The sequence below is a fragment of the Pectinophora gossypiella genome, chromosome 21, assembly GCF_024362695.1.
Source record: "Pectinophora gossypiella chromosome 21, ilPecGoss1.1, whole genome shotgun sequence".
Lineage (NCBI taxonomy): Eukaryota > Metazoa > Arthropoda > Insecta > Lepidoptera > Gelechiidae > Pectinophora > Pectinophora gossypiella.
This window is the reverse complement of record NC_065424.1, coordinates 11,126,924-11,150,107: the sequence shown is the minus strand read 5'-3', so window position 1 is coordinate 11,150,107 and position 23,184 is coordinate 11,126,924. Positions and strand designations below refer to the sequence as shown.

General features: G+C 38.7%; 1 protein-coding gene across 1 annotated transcript in view; it reads left to right on the top strand.

Annotated features, from left to right (window-relative positions):
• The first annotated feature begins 2,721 nt into the window (after positions 1 to 2,721).
• Positions 2,722 to 23,184, top strand: part of LOC126376584 (orexin/Hypocretin receptor type 1-like) — a 158,524-nt gene continuing 138,061 nt past the window's right edge. The window contains exon 1 of the mRNA XM_050024070.1: positions 2,722 to 3,111. The gene's annotated coding sequence lies outside the window, so the exon portion shown is untranslated. The remainder of the gene's footprint in view (positions 3,112 to 23,184) is intronic.

The window sequence follows — 23,184 nt, the reverse complement described above, 5'->3', positions numbered from 1 at the left end:
CACAGGGCCCATTTACCTAATCTGAAGATTTGACAGGTCCGGTTTTTACAAAAGCTGTCTGACCTTCCAACCCGCGAAGGGAAAACCAGCCCAATACAGGTTAACTCACATACCTCAGAAAATGCATTTCTCGGGAGTGTGGTATTCCTCACGATGTTTTCCTTACCGTTGATTACGTGATAATAATTTATGATCCAGACATGAATTCGGAAAGAAATTCGACAATCATTGGTTTAGGCTCGTGCTGGATTCGAACCTGCGACCTGGGCTTCCACGGCTCCAGGACAGCCTGCGTGGTCTAGTGTTTAGAGCGTTAGGCTCACGATCTGGAGGTCCGGGTTCGATTCCCGATGGGGACATTGTCGAAATCACTTTGTGAGACTGTCCTTTGTTTGGTACGGACTTTTCAAGCTTGAATCACCTGATTATCCGAAAAAGTAAGATGATTCCGTGCTTCGGAGGGCACGTTATGCCGTTGGTCCCGGCTATTAGCCGTAGAAACACCTCTACCAACCCGCATTGGAGCAGCGTGGTGGAGTATGCTCCGTTTTCTCTCCGGTTGATTGAGGGGAGGCCTGTGCCCAGCAGTGGGACGTATGTAGGCTGTTTATGTTATGTAACACTTTCAAAGAAAACTAATATTTATTCATTCTTTTGCTTCCACATACGTTTACACCGGCTATCGTGCGTTTGGGCATGGAATTAATCAAAGTCACTATCACATGTTGTGGAATGTTCTCCCATTTCTCTTCGATTGCGGCTCTCAGTTCACTGAAGGTTTATGAGGCAGGTTGGTTAGCCCGAACACGCCTCTTTACTTCGTCCCGTAAATGATTTAATTCGATTAGATTTAAAAGACGTGTTGCTGTTGCAGTTTCTTCTCATTTCTTCTCCTCAGCCAGCATTTCACCATGTGAAATGACGTAGATTCAAAAATGTTAAATTGACCTTCAACAAGTTTATCTATGACAATTACGTTGAATAAATGATTCTGATTCTGATAATGCTCTATTGGGTTTATATCAGGATTCATATCAGGAGGTCCATGTCAGGAGGGTTTCTTGTTAGCCATTGCATAACTGTTACACCGACGTTATGAAGGTATTCGCTGACGATTTTTGTGGTATGCGCTTTTGCATTATCAATACTTTATTGCACAAACAGGAAAATACAAAACAAAAGAGAAATAGAAAGAGTACAATAGGCGGCCTTACTGCTAAGTGGCAATCTCTTCCAGACAACCTTTGGGTATAGGAGACATTATCGTGCACATAAATGAAATTCACCACCACCTTATGATCATTCTAATGAACATCCTCCTATGCTTTTTGTAATTGTTTTGTGAACATTTTTAAGTGATATTATTGTCTTGTCTTTGTGTGTGGCGTCCTTTTTACCGACTTCAAAAAAGGAGGAGGTTCTCAATTCGACCGTATATTTTATAATAAATAATTTCTATTCTATTCTTTTTTCTGTTCTAAATTTTGGCCTACAAACCCAGAAGAATTATGGCATTACATGACTCTCTAAGTATTGCTGAATGTATCGGTCAGCATTCAGTGGGGGTAACCGCGGCCCAGTCACCTGGGCTCTGGACTCCATGACCAATCCAGTTTTGCCATCGATAACCTTAAAATATCGAGTTAAAGTCCTTTAATTTAAACTCTTATTCTTTCAAAAGTATGCACACCGCTTGCTATTCTTTTATTTTTCAATATTCTGAATTCAAATTTGGAACAATAGGACATTTCAACTTATTGGGTCGTGTACTAGGTTCAAGATAAGTTATGAAATTCTGATAACTAAATAAAGACAAATCTAAAACTAACGAAAAACTTGTTTCTATTTATTTATTTATTTATAAAGTACAACCACATCACATACATTAAAACATTTTTACATTTATAAGGTTACGATATTGTGACTAATATATAATGACAATTACGGCGTACATAACTTATACAATTAAGGGTAAGTAAGTACTTAATAATTTAAAAATAAAGTAAAATTAAAATTACACATCAAACTTAAAAATGAGGAATTAGAAAAATATAAGTATAAGTAAGTAACTTATTTTATGAATTTTAATCAAGAAAAACTTAATAATAGGTAAGACCGACATTTTATCACGTTTTTCTATGACGTCACAGTGTGGTTTTTCATACAAATACCATAGTAAATTTTCACGTTTATTAAAAAGTAACTGATTTGACTTACTAGTCAAAAAATTAGGCTAGTATCTAGCCTATTTTTTATATGCCAGCTTCTAGTCTGCATATTTTTTTTATGTTTAACCCAATAATATTTTTATGATTAAACGTTCCACCACAGGGTGTACGATAAGTACATGTGTCCGGAAGTGTATAGGGTTTCACGCGAACAAAGTCGGGTCGTGGGTAATAGCTTCCAAATAAACTCAACCACCCAACCAACTTACTTATCATTAAATGAAGCGTACTTACCGGTTCTCAGGGCTGCTGAATAGAATGCAAACTTTACCGTGTCAGAAAAAAGGGTCTCGATTCTGACAGATAAAAGAAACTAAACATCATAGTAATCATTTCAATCTTCCCCTAAAATAAAACATTCCCTACAGAAATCATGAAGCCATGAAAAAGTATCTTTTATACCAAAATAGGACAGGAAACGTAATCTGAAGTATTTTTTCACTACTTGTAGCGCCGGAATTCGGCAGTTGAACGGCAAAGGCTGAATGTAACAGACTTGTGCCACTGATGCGCGCGTGATATATTGCGCGGGAATTTTGAATTCGGAGTATTTCGAAATTATTTTGGAGCTTTATGAAAAATATAAATAATATTTACCTTTTTCTGTGACGAAAGAGATTTTGATCTTGTTTTTGAATTTTTCGTGTGTGTTCCATGACATTTGTGTTAATTTATTTTTAATAAATTTTGAATTATTTAGAGTGATATTTTTGGATGTCAGTGTTTTGAAATAAGAATTGGTATCTAGTCTGCCCGTAAGTGATATCTAGTCTCCTTAGTTAACAGTGTTTTTCTTTATACGCAAACTGAATTACTTACCTACATAGAAAACATTGGAACTAAACTTATTCAGTGATAATAAAAAGGTTTAGAAGAAATTAAGGTGAGTTTTTTATTATAATTGAAATGAATTAGAGTGATTATTTATTTAAAAATCATTTATTTACTACAAAACTAGGGAAACTATCTTAATAATACTGATGTTAAAATTTTAAAAGCTTTATTCTCTCGTTTAAACTTGTATAATGTGACTAATATATGTATTATCTTATCATTTTATACGACCAACATAGTATCCAAATAAGGAATATTTAATATTCAACAGCTTGAGGAGCTCGGTGGCGCAGCGGTTAACGCGCTCGGTCTGCGATTGTTGAAGTTAAGCAACTTACGCAAAGGCCGCTCATAGGATGGGTGACCACAAAAAAAAAGTTTTCATCTCGAGCTCCTCCGTGCTTCGGAAGGCACGTTAAGCCGTTGGTCCCGGCTACATTAGCAGTCGTTAATAACCACCAATCCGCACTGGGTCCGCGTGGTGGTTTAAGGCCCGATCTCCCTATACATTCATAGGGAAGGCCCGTGCCCCAGCAGTGGGGACGTTAATGGGCTGGTGATGAATATTGAACAGCTTAGTACATACCGCGATCAGTGCCCTATTTATTAAAACTTACAAGCTTTGTGTGTTGGGACTTCAAGGCGTGACGATGGCTAGCTGGAAAACCTGAAGCAAAATAGTCTTCGTCGTGCTTTACCACCCCCTGAGGAGTCGCGTTTTGTGTGCGAACGATGTGGCAAGAAATGCCGCGCTGATATAGGGCTCTATAGCCATCGGCTGCGCTGCGGGAACCCGTAGACTCACAAGTGCTGCAAGAATCATCTACGATAGACGCTGTGGCCAATGATGGTGACAAGCCCTGTATTACAATTAATTTTCTTACATAACATAACATAAATAAACAGCCTATATACGTCCCCACTGCTGGGGCACGGGCCTTCCCTATGGATGGATAGGGAGATCGGGCCTTAAACTATCACGCGGGCCCAGTGCGGATTGATGGTTATTAACGACATGCTAATGCAGCCGGGACCAACGGCTTAGCGTGCCTTCCGAAGCACGGAGGTGCTCGAGATGAAAACTTTTTTTTTGTGGTCACCCATCCTATGACCGGCCTTTGCGAAAGTTGCTTATCTTCAACAATCGCAGGCCGAGCGCGTTTACTGCTGCGCCACCGAGCTCCTCCCAACAACACAGATCTCAACCAGACATAATGTAAAGTCTATTGTGACTGGTATCTCAGCAGATGAGAGGGCATAATTCTATTTTAATATAGGTAGTAGACCTTAATAGGGATGGGGGGGGGGGGAGTAGGCCTTAATAGAGGTATTAGGGCTAAGATCTTTCTCATGTGGATTAGGAGCGACGGCAATTTATTAATAAGATAGACTTTCGTTTGTCTTCTAATTATTTAAGGATTAATTGTTTCAGTAGACTGACCTTTCACTAACACACTTGACTCGACCATTGAGAGCCGTGGTAGCCCGGTTGGTAGAACGTTTGCCTCTCACTTTGAGGTCGCAGGTTCGAATCCAGCACAGTATGAATACAGCACTAGCCTAAACCAATTGTTGTTGAATTTGTTTCCGAATGTACGTTTGGATCATATCACGTGCTCAGCGGTGAAGGAAAACATCGTGAGGAAACACACACTCCCGAGAAATGCATTTTCTGAGGTATATGACTTAACCTGTATTGGGCTGGTTTTCCCCTTCGTGGGTTAGAAGGTCAAACAGGCAGTCGCTTCTGTAAAAAAACCGGACCTGCCAAATCTTCAGGATAATGCTAGGGAGAAGAGTGTTTAAATCAAAAATAAAATTAAATCATAAATTATTTATTCGGACCACTTAAGATCCGTAGGGTTAGTAACAAAAACTTACATACTAAGGGTGGTATTAATAAACTAATCTCAGCTTGGAGACTGCCCTCAAGATCATGTCAATGTGACAATTCTCATATAAAAACAGGGACTTAAGTATGATCTCGAAGGCAGTCTCAGCTAAGATTTGTTTATTAATACCACCCTAAGTTAGTTTACAAAATAAGGTGGACGAAATTTTAAGTAGGTAAGTACGGGTTCGACTAGCACTTGCTCGGTTTTTTTTTACTAGAAGCAGACTAGGTAGGTATCTAAGGTAAATATTGACAATACGCATCACAGTTATACTAGGTGATGTCAATGATATATTTGTACTTTATAACGAAGCAAATTGGTACTGATTCCAGTACACATCATCTAATTTTATTTTGTGTTATATACGTGGTTTTCTTATCCACTGAAAAGGAAAGGGACTGGAACCCGCCGGCGTGGTCGACGATTTCCCTCATTCAGCGCTTATCGCTTGAGATTAATTCTTTCAAATATTTTTCCTCTCAGACCACGCCTCTCAGGCACCTTCAGGGCACCCTCAGGCCTGTTGTCTTAAATGCTTTGTCCGACCAAGTAGTTAATGCCATCTACAATAAGACACGCCAAAAAAAGAACAATCAGTTACTTTTTACTATACGTCAAAACACGAAATTATCTATTATGGAATTTGTCCAAAAAAGCACACTGTGACGTCATAGAAAAACGTGATAAAATGTCGGACTTATTATTCGGACGTTTTTCTTGACCAAAATTCATAAAAAAATTAAATAGAAAAAAGAAAATGTTTTTCGTTAGTTTAAGATCTGTCTTTATTTATTTATCAGCATTTCATAATTTATCTTGAACCTAGTACACGACCCAATTCATCTAAAAAAGCAATATTGGAATTTTAAGAAAATACCCTTCCAAAATTTTATATTGTCCAATAACGCGACAGAATTAAGTTGACAACACACGTCAAACAGGTTGAATATCAACAGGATGCCTAATTTATTCGCCTGGGTTATTCACTCTATCATTTTCAAATGAACAGTTGTCAATCCGTCTCTTTCCTTTTTGGTGGATAAAATTAGGATTGTCTGCGGGAATCGTTGCCATTGGCCCCGATTCCTGCAGACACCGCCTAATATTATTTTAAGTTATATCCGTCATTTTCATATCCGTCGATAAGGAAAGGGACGGATAATTCACAGCTCTTAATTTTATGAAGAATGAGTAAATGAATGAATAACCCGGGCGAAAAACTGAATTTATTGTTAGGCGACAACTTGACGGCGGATAAAATGTAGAAAATAGGCTTATATAAATTATACAATGAGATCGTTTATTATAATAAATAAATAATAAACGATCAGTTGCTTCAGTTGCTACACAAAAAAATCACTGCCAATTTAAATTTAAATAAACCTCATAACTTAATATAAAGCTGCTACTTTATGCTTAAAATGCTACTTCACTGTAGCTGCCAACCTATTATTTTTGCTACCCATTTTAATTATTTTTAAAACCCCAAATCACATTAGTTTGTCGCCGCGTTAAATACATGCCCTTATTATCTATTATTATTATTGAAAAGAGCACCGCAGAAAGACAACTGAAAAACAACACACGTAAAAAAACATAAAATCAAAAATGACATTTTGGCCTGTCGGCCGGAGACCAGCCAGTCACTGCCCAACTAAAGAGTTTGCGAAATTCTGGTAAAGAATACAAATATTGATTTGTGTATGGTATAAATAATTAAAACCAGACTAAAGTAATTACAAGAAGTAATACTTATAATATTGTATATTTTCCAATTACATTGGTTCAATTAATGTTGATTTATTATTAAAATAATGTCATTGATCTCTTATGAATGAATGTTTATATACTTAAATACAGTACTTATTTCAATAAATATTCCCGAAATTTCAGAAGTAGCCCTAATAAGAAGTAGCCCTAATGAGAAGTAGCCCTAGTGAGAAGAAGCCCAAGTGAGAAGTAGCCAAAATGAGAAGTAGCCCAAATGAGAAGTTGCCATAATGAGAAGTAGTCCATTTGCGAGTCGGTTGCCATAATGAGAATTAGCCCTAATGCGCCTAAATCATTTTATTGATTACTTACTTATTTTTCAGACGCTAAATGTAATTACTTACCTACCCGACATATTGAGTTAAACTCAATGATATTTAATATTTAAACGTATTTGATGCCAAAAATGTGCCTTTCCTAAAGTGTACATAAATTATATAAATAATTTGTTATCTGTATTATTGCTATGATATTTTGAAATGTAAAACTAGTGTTATAAGTTTCCATAAGGCTCAACCGGCGAAACATTGTAAATTATAATAAAATATGTAAGTACTATGAACTTGACTGTGTCAGTTACTTAGTGGTTTTTAGTGATTCTATTTCTCTTTTGTTTTGTATTTTGTTTTTTCCTGTTTGTGCAATAAAGTATTTGTTATGTTATGTTATGTTATGATTTAATACTTATATCAAATAAAGAACTTTGAAAAACAAGACAAACAAATACTTATTTTGGCGTATGTTCCCACCGGGACCTCCGGATCGTGACCCCAAAGTTCAACCACTGGACCATGGAGGTCATATAATCCGTTATAGCCCTGTTCAGAGAAGGCATGACTTACATCATAGTGTAACGGGTTCGAATCCCGACTCGGGTTCTTACCACATCGCGGACACTTCATACAAAACATCTCGTTTTACACAGACATTACACATTGACGTCATCGTATACGCGCATCTGTGTGTGTGACGTCAGACACCATAAAAAATTCCACTTGATATTAGCTCAGAATAATCACCTGAATCATCCCCCGTTACGATGTCACTTACATCCTATACAAGTACTACACAGTAGCCATAGAAGTAGGTATGGGTGTTAGTGACACCGTAACGATTACTGAGGGAGATGATTCAGACTATGACTCTGAGTTGATATCATGTGGAATTTCTTGTTGGAAAATTCATAAAAATTTTAGAATTTTTTTTTTAAATTATTTTCCGTTACATACTTTTATGGTAAAGTAAAGTAAAAAGTAAAAATTCATTTATTTATAAAAGAGATTTGCACAAAACTAAACAATTACAAACTTCAATTTTATAGTAATTTATACTCTAGATTAGTATTTGCACAAACTAATTTTTAGACTCCAATCTCCAAACTAGGCAAAGCCTGTATTTTGGAAATTGGCGTTCGACCACAATTGGTGATTTGCTAATAAGAGTAAAATTGTCACGTAAGTAATTTACAAAATTATAGTAACATAGAAGGTTTATGGTCTGAGTCATCTCTCGAAGTTTTCCTTACGATGTCACTAACACCCTGTATACTTACTTATTTTATTTATATTTTATTTATTTATTTTATTAAATCTTAATACTAAAAATACAAATATCAATGCCCTGCAAAACTGTTTAAACAGTTTGTCTGCAGGAAAAGAGTCTCTACTAATAATATGAACTTATATCTAATAGTCAATTAATAACATACAATAAGTTAGCTAGGACACGAGTCTAGAAGGTGTTGTTTAAGTATTTTTTTATATTTACTTTTATTTGGTTCTAGACGGATGTTCTCAGGCAAACTATTAAGCAAATAGGGAAGTCTCTTTTTTAGAGTTCTATCGCCATAGTAATTATTAACTCTAGGGACTTCGAATTTGCCCGCGCACACCGACCTCGTGCCATAGCTATGGCTTGCTAAAGATAGTTGGTCATGCTCTTGATTGCCATGGTGGTTAATAGCCAAAAGGTATTTATGTTTTAAATGTACGGGAAGAATTTTACAAATTTTGAATAATTTACTGTAGTCTCCTTTGCAATTATTTTTAGTCTTTTTATTTACCAGTAACTTTAGAAATCTGATTTGTATTGCTTCTAATTTGTCAATATAGGTTTTGAATGTAAGGCCATAGCAATCAAGGGCATAACCCAAGATTGAGACTTATATACAAGATGTCAGTGACGACGTATCGAATACAAAAATCCAGACATCCAAAATAATAATCTGCTTACATTGTTGTCAGAGTAAATAATTATACTGTTCAAAATTTAATCCATAAGGGCAAGAAACAATTGTACCAACCTACATTCAATTCCGGACCCTATGTCGCGAGAACTAAGTTTACTTTTGCTTCTTTCTCTACCGAATGTTTGGAATAGTAAAGTAGAGCAACTTTAGATATAGTGACGTCAGCGGGAGTGTGGAGTGTACCCGAGAGGGGTGAAAATATTCAAATTATGTATTCTGAAACACGAGACCGGGCCCTTAACTGCCGTTTATTGCGCACAAGCAGAGCAACTTCAGGTACTGTGACGTCAGCGGGAGTGTGCTCCCCGAGAGGGGTGAAAATATTCAAATGCTGAATTGATTTGCAACTGAATCGGAAACTGGGCCCTTAATTATCAATATGTAGATTTTCCATCGCAATACTATTTTCTTTTCCATACTTCTGCAACAGACTCTAACGGTTCAATAATAATATTCTTCTTCTTATCGTATGGGTTATGAGGTGGATTACCAACCTCATCAACCCTGGTGTCCGGGTTACTATTGAGCAGTAAGTACCTAGTAACCGGGACCAACAGCTTAACGTGGCTTTCGAAGCACGGATCGTCTTACTTTCGGACAATCAGGTGATCAGCCTGTAATGTCCTAACCAAACTGGGGATCACAAAGATGATTTTTGTGATATGTCCCCACCGGGATTCGAACTTGGGACCTCCGGATCGAGAACTCAACGCTCAACCACTGGACCACAGAGGCCGTACTGTGTTAGTGAAAACTGTGCTTATCTTAAGATAAATGGATAACTCATTGGAGTCCGGTACCGGGGTTCGAACTGGTAGGTACTCCTCGCCACTACTGCGTCTACTGGAGATCGGGCCTTAAACCATCACGCGGGCCCAGTGCGGATTGATGGTTATTAACGACTACTAATGCAACCGGGACCAACGTCTTAACGTGCCTTCCGAAGCACGGAGGAGCTCGAGATGAAAACTTTTTTTTTGTGGTCACCCATCCTATGACCGGCATTTGCGAAAGTTGCTTAACTTCAACAATCGCAGACCGAGCGCGTTTACCGCTGCGGCACCGAGCTCCTCCACTCCCACTTCCACTCCCACTATCACAATATTATTGACACACTTTCTTGAGTCGTCCCCTACACCTGTATCCATCCATCCACATTCATACTCAACTTTTCCTCGTTATATAATGCCTTTCATCCCTCCTCATTACATGCCCATGCTCCATGCTGTTGCTCCTCAATTTCTCCGTGAGCGACACTGCTTTCAGTCTTCCTAATCTTAATCTTGTCCATTCAATATACCAACATAAAGGGGGATAATTGGTGATTCGCATGCTGATTGGAAAGGATAATCCGCTTAGAAGTGGATATATTTCTGAACTATCTAAAACCAGTTTAATGGGAAACGAGATACCTATGGCGAGGAAATCTTGGAAGTTTTTGAAATCTCAAGACAATATTAAGAGAGTCTGTGATGTGGTCTTCTACGAGTATGAGTGGCTCTGCCTGCCCTATTAAGGATAACGGGCATGGGATTATCTGTGCAACCACATATATTAAATGTTTACATAATCTCACGCCTATTTCCCACCTATTTTTGACGTGACTTATTGTAGGTTTGCCGCAGATGGCATTAACTACTTGGCCGGACAAATGGGGAGCGCTGAAGGCTCTCACCCGGTACAACATTTAAGACAACAGGCCTGAGGGTGCCCAGTTGGGCGCGAACCTCGGCTCAGGGCGTCGTCTGAGAGGAGAAATATTTGAAAGAATAATGATTGAGGGAAATCGTCAACCACGTCGGCGGGGGTATCAGGGTCCTGAAGTGTTTGATCGCGAGCTGATTGGCTGCTTCTATGGCTATTTTCCACCGGGCTAAGCAGAGACTATGGAATTGTCTTTGCTTCGACCCTGACACACTTTCTTACTTCCTTCATATCTTACTTACTTCTCTTACTTCCTTCACATTCACCTACTTACAATCTGATTTTTAACGTCAAGTTTAACACTGCATTTAACAAACGAGGAGCTCGGTGGCGCAGCGGTAAACGCGCTCGGTCTGCGATTGTTGAAGTTAAGCAACTTTCGCAAAGGCCGGTCATAGGATGGGTGACCACAAAAAAAAGTTTTCATCTCGAGCTCCTCCGTGCTTCGGAAGGCACGTTAAGCCGTTGGTCCCGGCTGTATTAGCAGTCGTTAATAACCATCAATCCGCACTGGGCCCGCGTGATGTTTTAAGGCCCGATCTCCCTATCCATCTTTAGGGAAGGCCCGTGCCCCAGCAGTGGGGACGTTAATGGGCTGGTGATGATGAAACAAAATTGGTAGTCTTTGTAGAATACTAAATGTTGTAATCGATAAAGAACGTGGTCGAACTTTACCACAGATTCAAATATTATAAAAAATACAGACGTACACAAGTGATGTGGCGTTCCCGGGAATATTCCCAAAAATGGAAATGTTCCCTTTGTGAAGACTCTTCCTTAACATGTTGAGTGCCATAACGGACACCATGTGTCTGACAGCATACTTTCCCCTGACGCTTCACTAATAAATCGAGAATTATCCAAAAATCGTTGAGGAGTTTTTTCGCAAATATTGTCAGGAAATAACTCAAAAATTACGGGCGCCTTACAGAAACGACGGTTTACTTATTATTTTCCGAGATGTCATATGGCAGACACCAGTGTCCGTCGCGGCCTGTCCGAACGTCCAACCGTATGTTCTTGCGCCGACGCCGAGCGGACAACGCTGTCGGTCCCCCTGATATACTATTTACAAGTAGTTAAAATAAAATAAGTAATGTTTTATTATCCATTTAACAGAGTAAAGACCAAAAAATAATGTCTAGCTAACTATAACCTCATACTATTGAACGATATAAAATACTTTCTTTATGTACCTACAACATTTTTGAAAACATCTTCTTGAAATGTCCATAAATTCTAAGTCACTTAGTTTTTTTTGTGCCAAGGGGTCAGATTGTACCGTGAGGCCACGCGGGTCACTTGCCGTAGTAAAAACAGTCGAAACGCTGGCCGACGGCCGCCTAAAGGCTTTCAAAGTAATCGTGGGCATGCGGACACACCGTGGCCGACGCGGCCTCCTGGACCCGACATACTGGCGGTCACATGGTGTCCGCTGCGGCTCACTGGACTAAACATGGTTTCTAGTATGGCACTCAACGTGTTAATAAGGGCACTGGCTGGTTTTCTATCTTAACCTCGTAAAGCCGAGGTTTCCAGACATAATAGTAAAACAATGGAGTTTGGATTTAAAAAGGACTGTCGGCGTTACGACTTTAAATTGATCCTACCACCGTAAAGGGTAGGTAGTAAAGCTCTTTGTACTAATGTTTTGCGCTTTTTTTACCGCTGGGCCTCCGTGGTCCAGTAGTTGAGCGTTGTGCTCACGATCTGGAGGTCCCGGGTTCGAATCACGGTGGGGACAAATCACAAAAATCACTTTGTGATCACAAGTTTGGTTAAGACATTACAGGCTGATCACCTGATTGTCCAAAAGTAATATGATTTGTGCTTCGGAAGGCACGATAACCCGTTGGTCGCGGCTATTACTTACTAATGTAGGTACGTAGTCGTTACATGAGTCATGTCAGGGGCCTATGGGGGCTCAGTAATAACCCTGACACCAGAGTTGATGGGGTTGGTAATCTACCTCACAATCCACACGATAGAAGAGACTGTCGGGAATGTCCCAAAGTGGGAATATTCCTAGAAACGTCACATCATTGTACGTACATAACTCATAACATAAGCTCACGATTTAAGTATTTAAATATACATTTTTGTGATAATATTTGTTATGTACACCTTAATTGTACTTAAGTAATTTGGTATTATTAATCTATGTACAATATTGACAAATATAATTTATGGAACACGATGTTCGTGCCTCACGCGGTAGGGTCCACATAATACCAGCGTCGTGGTTGACGCCGCGACTTGTGCTGAGTGAGGCCCTTTTGTCTCATGACGTTTACCACTGACGAATATCCATTTTGCTTATTTGCAATTGTTTTGTTTTGTAGTGAGTAATCGTTACATGAGCGGCATAACTGCCTGGCACCAGAGTTAATGAGGTTGGTATTCTACCTCACAACCCACACGATAAGAAGAAGAGAATAGTTTTGTGTTTCTCTTGATTTCTATCAATCTTGTTTTTGTGTGTGGCTTCCTTTTATAGTACTTAAAAAATAACATAAACAGCCTAAAGTATAAACGTCTAACTACGAGTACTGGGCACAGGCCTCATCTTAATCAACCGGAGGGGATATGGAGCATACTCCACCACGCTGCTCCAATGCGGGTTGGTGGAGGTGTTTTTAGGGCTAATAGCGACCAACGGCTTAACGTGACCACTGGACTACGGAGGCTGTTATAACAAACAATTTCTATTTTTTTTTACTATATCCCAAATAAGGTCCATCCATTGTAAGATGAACTAACCACGCCTCACCGAGCTTTCTGTTAGACCAACTTGATATGTGGTGAGCCGTATCGCCGTCTATAATGGTCGAGCCAACTGTGTTAGTGTTTCAGTTACAGTCGTACTTACATACAAACATAAACTCACACTAATTAATACCAAGTCTTGAGATAGATATAATGCATCGTATTGTGTGATAGAAGAGCCGCAGTAGCCCAGTTAGTAGAACGCTTGCCTCTCACTTTGAGGTCGCAGGTTCGAATCCAGCACAGGCCTAAACCAATGATTTTCGAATTTGTTTTCGAATTCTTGTTTGAATCATAAATAATTATCACGTGCGCAGCGGTGAAGGAAAACATCGTGAGGAAACTCACACTCCCGAGAAATAGTGTCTTACTTTATTTAGACATGTCGCATTCATAATATCACGCCTATTTCCCGTAGGGGTAGGCAGAGACTCCAAATTTCCACTGAATGCTCGCGGGTTTAGAGTACTCTTGATCTGGCCTTTCACACACCCTCAAAACAACAACAACCCCCCCCCCCCCCCCTCCCTTTAAAACATCCTCGATCTGATCAATTAATCAATAATTATTTCTTGCACAAAATCATAAACACAGGACGGATCTGTGCACACTCGCACAATACTCGTAGATACGTAAAATGCAAAATCCCCGCCGGCGTGGTCGACGATTTCTCTCATTTAGCGCTTATCCACTAGGGTCGATTAATTCTTTCAAATATTATCCTCTCAGACGACGCCCTGAGCCGAGGTTCGCGCCCAACTGGGCACCCTCAGGCATGTTGTCTTAAACATTGTACCGGGTGAGAGCCAGCGCACCCCATTTGTCCGAACCTACAAGAAATCACGTCAAAAAAAATCTAATTTTACGGAATCCTGAAAATTTGCAAACCCCCTTAACGAGTTTCGAGATAAACCTTGCAAATATTTGTGGACCCCTATAAAAGGGTTAGTGCTCTTGAGAAAGGAAAGATGGAGAACCTTAACAAACAGACAAACTTTTATATAAACAGCGTAGTATTGTCTCTGTTTGAACCTCTATGGAACCCCGGAAACTCCATAGAAACATCTCGATCTCACAGCGTCTTGTTAAGGCTGCGTTCCCATTGACGCGGAGCTGTGCGGAGATCTGCAGGAATCGACCAATCACCGTGAGGGAGAGAGTGACAGAGCGTCTTCGTTTTTCTATTATGTACTTATATACGTAAAAATGTGTCTCTCCTTCCGAGAAACTGTGAATAGCATACTAACAATACAAGGAATAAAAAAATGCTATTCAAAATTTTAGAACAAGTTAAATTCATAAAAAAGTAAATGTTTTTCGTTAGTTTTAGATCTGTCTTTATTTTGTTATCAGATTTTCGTAATTTATCTTAAAGTTAGTACCAATTGTTATCGTTGGGTGTGGCTTTTAAATAAATAGTTAATACGAAGTGGTGTTTTGTGATTGATGATCGCATTAAGTTAGGCGGAAAATAAATGCGATAGTGTTACTATATCAGAATATTCAATAAACAAAATGTACTTACCGGTCAATTTTCGCTTAGTGCCAAGAAGCCGCTTCATAACTCGAAAGTTTATGCGGACTTTTCAGTTAATTCGTTTGAGGGTCGGACTAGGAGTCTGCTCCGAGAGTGGGGGCTTAGTATTCATTATTCATCGTCATCGCCTTTCGTCATTTCATTATTCATCATCATCACCAGCCCATTAACGTCCCCACTGCTGGGGCACGGGCCTTCCCTATGGATGGATAGGGAGATCGGGCCTTAAACCACCACGCGGGCCCAGTGCGGATTGGTGGTTATTAACGACTGCAGCTAATGCAGCCGGGACTAACGGCTTAACGTGCCTTCCGAATCATGGAGGGGCTCGAGATGAAAACTTTTTTTTTGTGGTCACCCGTCCTATGACCGGCCTTTGCGAAAGTTGCTTAACTTCAACAATCGCAGACCGAGCGTGTTTACCGCTGCGCCACCGAGCTTTTCTGTATATGTTGTCCTTATTTCTGTGTTTTGTGTCCATTGTGCTCAATAAAGTATTTTATCTATCTATCTATCAACTCAGAATCATGGTCTGAATCATCCCCAAAGTTTTCGTTACGATGTCACTGACACCCTGTATATTAATTACTATGAGCACACAATAACTCTGATTCTAGCTACGAAATAATAAAATATATCTTTATTACGTATCGTTTTCGTCACACAATAATATTTATTCAGCTTCTATAAATTAATAAAGCAAATTAATTATCTAAGTAATATTGGTTTTATTATCTTACCAATAATAATAAATATTATACTTATGCTTCGTCCTCGAGATTAGCATAGAACACATGTAGTATCGCGCAGCGACCCGCCAATATCGCACTTTATTTGAGGGTAATATGACAATAATAAAAATCTTCTCACCCGCGCCCGTCACATTCTCCGTCTTGTCATTCGTGTTTTAGTGCTTCGCCAAATCGTACGTGTCGTTTAGCAAAAACATTTTTTCTAGTAAAAATGCCGAAACGTAAACGTGAAAGTGAAGAAGATTATGAATATCTATCTAAAAAACTAAAGAAGTTGCAGAGGAAAGTGCAACGAGCTAAACGCCGACGGAGACATTCGTCCAGTTCGATAACTTCACCGGATAATTCGCGTGGAATGTCAGAATCTGAAGGTCAGTTTTAACGTACACTTTTTAAGTATTTTGTTAGACTAATTATAGTACTATTAAAATATTTTGTATATTATTATATTGCAAATATGAAAAACAATAGTTACTATATTTCTTTCCAATTACCAATTAAGTAACGGTAATGTTTTTATTGGGTTTGCGTGCTACTCTTTGGAGTTGTCACTACCCGAAAATCGATTTTGCGAACAGTATATTATAAGGACTGTTTCTTAATCGTTACCTACTATGTTAAGTTAATTATTTTCATGTTTATTATGTAAAAACTAAATAAAAAATAGTGCGTACCTGGGATTGCGTGCTTCTCTTTGGAGTTGTCACTTCCCAAAAAATTGGTTCTGTGGACAGTATTTAAGGACTGTTTCGTAATCAATATTAAGGTACCTACTCATTGGCAAGTTTGTAAATCGATTGTCGATTTCAGACAAAACCGGGCGCGATCCGATGACGTTAGAAGAAGAACAAAGCGTTGTTATAGAAGATGTTATGCTACCCACTTCGAACGAAGATAGAAATGACGTAATAGTGGAACCAGTACTCGATGTTGTACAACCGACTGCTTTGCCAACAGAATCGGCTATACCGGAGTTAGATAAAGACCTCCTAGACATACTCGGTGATGATCCAACTAAAACAAACCCTTTCGGGAATGAAATTCAAAAAGACCTTGCTATTAGGTTAGAACACTGGGTTACTACTGGCTTAACAAAAGAGACCAGAAAAGAACTGAGGGAAAAATACCTCGTTCCAAGTAATTGTAAACTTACAAATGCACCTGCATTGAATGCAGAAATAAAAGCAGCTCTTTCGGACGCCGTAGCAAAACGTGATAAGGCTATGCAAATGAAGCAAGCACATTTGGCATCAGCCATCTCAAGCCTGGGTCAGGCGTTAACACGCCTTTTTGCAGCCAAAGATAAGGACGCTAATTTAATCAAATACGTCACGGATGCCTGCCGGATTTTATGCGATTATCAATATAATGATTCCATTATACGACGTAATTTTATCCTATCAACCTTAAAAAAGGAAATGAAGGACCAGCTTCAAATTACAAAAGTGGACAACTTTTTGTTTGGTCAAAATTTTGCTGAAACTTTGAAAGTAGCAAAAGCTATTACCAAGTCTGGTGCGGAATTAAAAGCCAGTTCGACGCCGAGGCCACAGCAAGTCAAGAAACCAACAGCTGGACCTTCCAAGCCTTTAAACTGGAAGGGTCCCAATCCGACTCGCAGGCAGCCGGAGCCTCAGAGGACGAAGGAGCCTGCATTACGCAAGAATCCGCAATCGAACTCATCGAGGCAGTTGCAACAGCATCAGCAGCGCAACCGCCGTTAAGCTCGGTAAACTATGCAGGCAGATTATCGCTTTTTTATCATCAGTGGTCGCTTATTACAAGCAACCCCGTAATCCTGTCTTATATTGAAGGCTATAAAATTCAATTTTCTAGTCGTGTTACTCAAGTAAATACACCAAAGTCTTGTAGCTATTCAGCTTCTGAGAAAACTCATTTTGATGAATCCATTAACAAATTATTATCCATAGGTGCTATTTCGAAATGTGAACCATGTAAAGATCAATTTATTTCAAGTATATTCCTAATCCCGAAACCAAACGGTAAAATGAGGTTTATATTGAACCTAAAAAATTTAAATAAATTCATTGATACGAATCACTTTAAAATTGAGGACTTGCGTACAGCAATAAAACTAATGTCAAAAGATTGTTTCTTGGCAAAATTGGATCTTCAAGATGCCTATTTTTTAATAAAAATTCATCCTACATCTAGAAAATATCTTAGATTCCAATATGAAGACGATTTATACCAGTTCAATGTTTTACCGTTTGGCCTCAACACAGCACCTTCTATATTTACGAAGGTTATGAAACCCGTAGTGAGCCTATTGCGTTCTGCGGGTTTGCTATCTACCGTTTATTTAGACGACTATTTGCTGTTAGGTCAGTCGTATGATGACTGTCTATATAATGTGAACATAACGAAAAAATTACTTACGGCTATTGGCTTTGTTATTAACGAAGAAAAGAGCAGTGTAGTACCTAAAACTACATGCACGTTTTTAGGATATATTCTTGATTCGGAAAACTTCCAGGTCAAACTACCTACGGAAAAAAGAATACGCATTAAATCAGAAATACAAACTATTCTTGAATTAAAAAGATGCAAAATTAGACAATTTGCTCGGTTTGTGGGACTATTGGTATCGATCTGTCCAGCTATAGAGTATGGATGGCTGTATACAAAAAAATTTGAACGCGTTAAATATTTAAACCTTAAAAATGACGACAACTATGAAAACTATATGGATATCCCAAATTCTTTAAAACCGGACTTAAATTGGTGGAATTTAGCAATAGATAATTCAGTATGTAAAATTAAAAATGATAGTTATGACCTGGAAATTTTCTCAGACGCCTCAACATCGGGGTGGGGAATAGCATGTGGCGACCAGAGCGCCAGTGGTTTGTGGTCTGACACGGAGCGCGAACACCATATAAATTATTTAGAGATTCTGGCAGCATTTTTCGGCCTTAAGATCTTTGCTAGACATTTAGCTAACTGTCAAATACTGCTTCGTATTGACAATACGACTGCCGTATCTTATGTAAATCGGATGGGGGGCATCCAATTTCCACACCTTACAGAAGTTACAAGACAGTTGTGGACTTGGTGTGAGCACCGAAATATTCATGTGTTTGCCTCTTATATACGGTCGGTAGATAACACAAAAGCAGATGCAGAGTCAAGACGAGTACACCCTGATATAGAATGGGAGTTGTCCGATACAGCCTATAAACATATTACACAAATGTTTGGTACGCCGGATATAGACCTTTTCGCTAGCCGAATTAATCACAAATGTGATAGATATGTCGCTTGGCATCGTGATCCCGATGCATTTACGATCAATGCTTTCACCATCTGCTGGTCGGAATATTATTTCTATGCTTTTCCACCATTTTCTGTTATCTTAAAAACACTAAGAAAGATAGTTTTTGATAAAGCTGTCGGTATTGTAATTGTACCACTGTGGCCAACGCAACCGTGGTACCCAGTGTTCAAAAGCCTTTTGATACATGAACCCATCATTTTTAATCCCGATAAAAACTTAATTTTATCTCAACATTCCAGCAGACGGCAGATCCACACCAAGCTTACCCTGGTGGCAGGTGTATTGTCCGGGAAGCGTGGCTGAAAAGAAGCATTCCCCCATCTGCAATCAACGTAATGATGGCATCTCTTACTGATAATTCGCTTAGGCAATACGATGTCTATCTAAAGAAATGGTTTTTCCATTGTCAAACAAATAATTTGGATATATATGCAACGTCAATTCCACAAATCATTTATTTTTTGAATAAAATGTATAATGATGGGGCTCAGTACGGCACATTAAATACCTGCAGATCGGCCTTAAGCTTGATCCTGGGACAACAGATTGCAGAAGATGATAGAGTTAAGCGGTTTTTCAAGGGTATATTTCGGTTGCGGCCTCCATTACCAAAATACAATACGACGTGGGACACGTCTATTGTACTGAACAGCTTGGGAAATCATTATCCAAATGAACTACTTACACTTGAAAAACTTTCAAAAAAGTTAATTACTTTGATAGCACTCATTACAGCCCATAGGGTCCAGACATTTTCAAAAATAAAAATTGTTAACATTGAAACATTTTCAACAAAAGTCGTTATTAAAATTCCAGATTTTATAAAAACTTCGCGAATAGGAGCCGCGCAACCTGAATTAAATCTCCCTTTTTTCGATCAAAAACCCGAAATATGCCCAGGAAAAACCTTGCTTGCCTATTTAGACAAAACAAAATCACTCCGTAAAGATGTTCAAACACTATTTATTGGCGTAAAAAAGCCTCACAACGCAGTCGGTTCGCAGACGTTGAGCCGCTGGATTAAGCTTACTTTAGGAGAGTGCGGCATCGACGTGAGCACGTTCACCGCACATAGCACGCGACATGCTGCCACGTCAGCAGCACATCGGCTCGGGGTAAATGTTGATTTGATCAGGAGAACCGCTGGTTGGAGCGGTTCCTCAGACACATTTTTTAGATTCTATAATAGAAACTTAAATAATGTTGAGATCAACGATGATTCATTTGCAAGAGCAATAATACTAAGTTCTTATATATAATATACCAATCATTGATAGTTCATATTACTGTTCTGTTATACGTATATAATTAAGAGAAGCTATATATTTTGGTTTATTCGTGATTAATAAAATATTTCACAACTAAACTCTAAAAGTCTACATGTGTTCTATGCTAATCTCGAGGACGAAGCATAAGTATAATTAGTGATTAAACGAACTTACCTGTAAGTGAAGTTCTATCATAATTATACGAAGGCTTCGTCCGAAGAGATTAGCATCCCTCCCACCCTTTACTACCTAACCCATATGTCGTGAAATATTTTACGATTAAGTATGTTAATCCTAAACTAAATGACAAGACGGAGAATGTGACGGGCGCGGGTGAGAAGATTTTTATTATTGTCATATTACCCTCAAATAAAGTGCGATATTGGCGGGTCGCTGCGCGATACTACATGTGTTCTATGCTAATCTCTTCGGACGAAGCCTTCGTATAATTATGATAGAACTTCACTTACAGGTAAGTTCGTTTAATCACTAATTCTAATCTCGTTTGACCATTTCACGAAATTAATTCATCTTATAGATATACATACATAACATAGCATAAACAGCCTATATACGTCCCACTGCTGGGCACAGGCCTCCCCTCAATCAACCGGAGGGGGTATGGAGCATACTCCACCACGCTGCTCCAATGCGGGTTGGTGGAAGTGTTTTTAGGGCTAATAGCGACCAACGGCTTAACGTGCCCTCCGAAGCACGGAATCATCTTACTTTTTCAGACAATCAGAGTAGGTAGATCCATAATTTTCTGCGGGCAGACATATCTGTCTACCCTCTTTCTTTGCCGCTTGTTTATGTTTTTGATATCGGAATGTTCGGAATTATAGTAATTCCACTTGATATCAACTCCAATCATGGTCTGCATAATCCCCAAAGTTTTCGTTACAGTGTCACTAATACCCGTACGTACTTGTACGGGGTGTAAGTGACATTGTAAAGAATACTGAACGGAATGTTTCACCTCATAATTCTGAGTCATTCAATTGAAAATAATTTTAAAATCATGCATTTTGCGACGGAAAATTCCATCTGATTTACTTGGAGCTGAATCATCCGACTTCAGTACTGGGTAGTTTTAAAGGTCAAAGATAAGTTATGAAAAGACGGCTTTGAAATAAACTACTCTGGGTGCCATCCTACTCGCGTCAGACAGAGTACTGCGGGGCGGGAAGCAAAAGGGAAACCACTGCCCTATTTTTCCTTAAAAAAAGTAGCTTGGAGAACGCTACACCGGCAAAAGCCTGGCTTTTAAAATCGATGAAATAAAGACAGATCTAAAGAAGACAAAAAACCTTTCCCTTTTTCTATTTAACTCATTAACTCAATAATGAAGAATGTAATAATAAGTGCGCCATTTTGTCATTTTTTCTATGACGTCACAGTGTGCTTTTTCATTCAAATTCCATAGTGATTTCGTGTTCAGACGTTTAGTAAAAAGTAACTGATTTGACTAGTTGGAAACTGCCCTATTCGCGGTCGTGAGTGACTAACAACCTGTAGGTATATTGAGATTTTCGTAAATTTGCTTTTGTTTTTTTTTCCCATCGTTTAGTAATTAAATAAGAAGACATTGTTTGCGAAGGAAACATTTTCTGATTTTAACATACTTACCTAATATTTGATTGAACCCGCAACGGAGAAGTGTGGTGGAGTATGCCCCATCCCCCTCCGGTTGATTGAGGGTGTAGTGTATTGATATTAGGCAGCTAAATTACTCAATTGTATAACAATATTTTATGTTTTTTTTTAAAAGAACGTCTAGGGCCCTGTGCCGAGGATTTTCTTGCAGCTTCTTTTCCCAGGTTGTGAGAAGCTGCAGTAGTTTTAGGCGGATGAGACGTTCGTTATGTAAAAATTTACGATTCAAAGTGTAACTATGTTACCTATTGAATAAAGATATTTTGAATTTGAATTTGAATTGATATTGCTATCCTTGTCTCGGGCGCATACGTCATCTAAATACAGAGCAAGACAAATAGTCAATGCAATGGTCTGTCTGTACAGAGTGGTGGTGTGTTGGCGAGCCAAATCATGGCAGTGTACAGTCATGAGCAATATAATATACCCACTTTAGGACTCTGTCGCACTGACATATTTGACATTTAGTGAGATTTACAGTTCAATTTGTCAAAAAGGTTAATGTGACCTGGTACCAAAGTGTATATATTAATGCTCGTGACCGTACAAAAGGTGTACTCTACAGAGGGGAAGCCTGTGCCCAACAGTGGGACGTATATAGGCTAGTTATATATGTATTACTTCATTTACTTGTTAAACAACAATTGTTTGATCTATCTTTTTTTTTTTTTTTTTTGGTTTGGTTTTCCCCGAAGGGTAAGGCAAAGGGAACTATGCCCATACAGCCATGTCTTACGTATTTTTTTTTCTTGATGATTAATGAAATGATGAAAGGTGATGATGATGAAACCTAAGCCCCCACCCTCGGAGTAGACTCCTACTCCGAACCCCAAACGAATTAACTCAAAAGTCCGCATAAACTTTTGAGTTATGAAGCGGCTTCCTGACACGAAGCGAAAATAGGCAGATACACTTTGTTTATTGAATACTCCAATATAATAACACTCGCGAATGTCTTCCGACTAACTTAATGCGATCATTAACCACAAAACACCACTTCGTATTAATTATTTAGATTATTCAATGAAGAAAGCAACTGTCCCGTTCCCGCCTCCCGCCAAAAAGCCTCTATCTTTTATATTTCGGTTAATAAGTCTAGCTACCCAAGGGAAACACACCAAAAAGACTTTATTTATTTAAAAAACAAAAATCACGAACAAAAGTCAATACCGTTCGGGGTTCATTTAAGCGAGAGTAAAAAGTTTTTAAATTAATAAAGTCTTTTTGG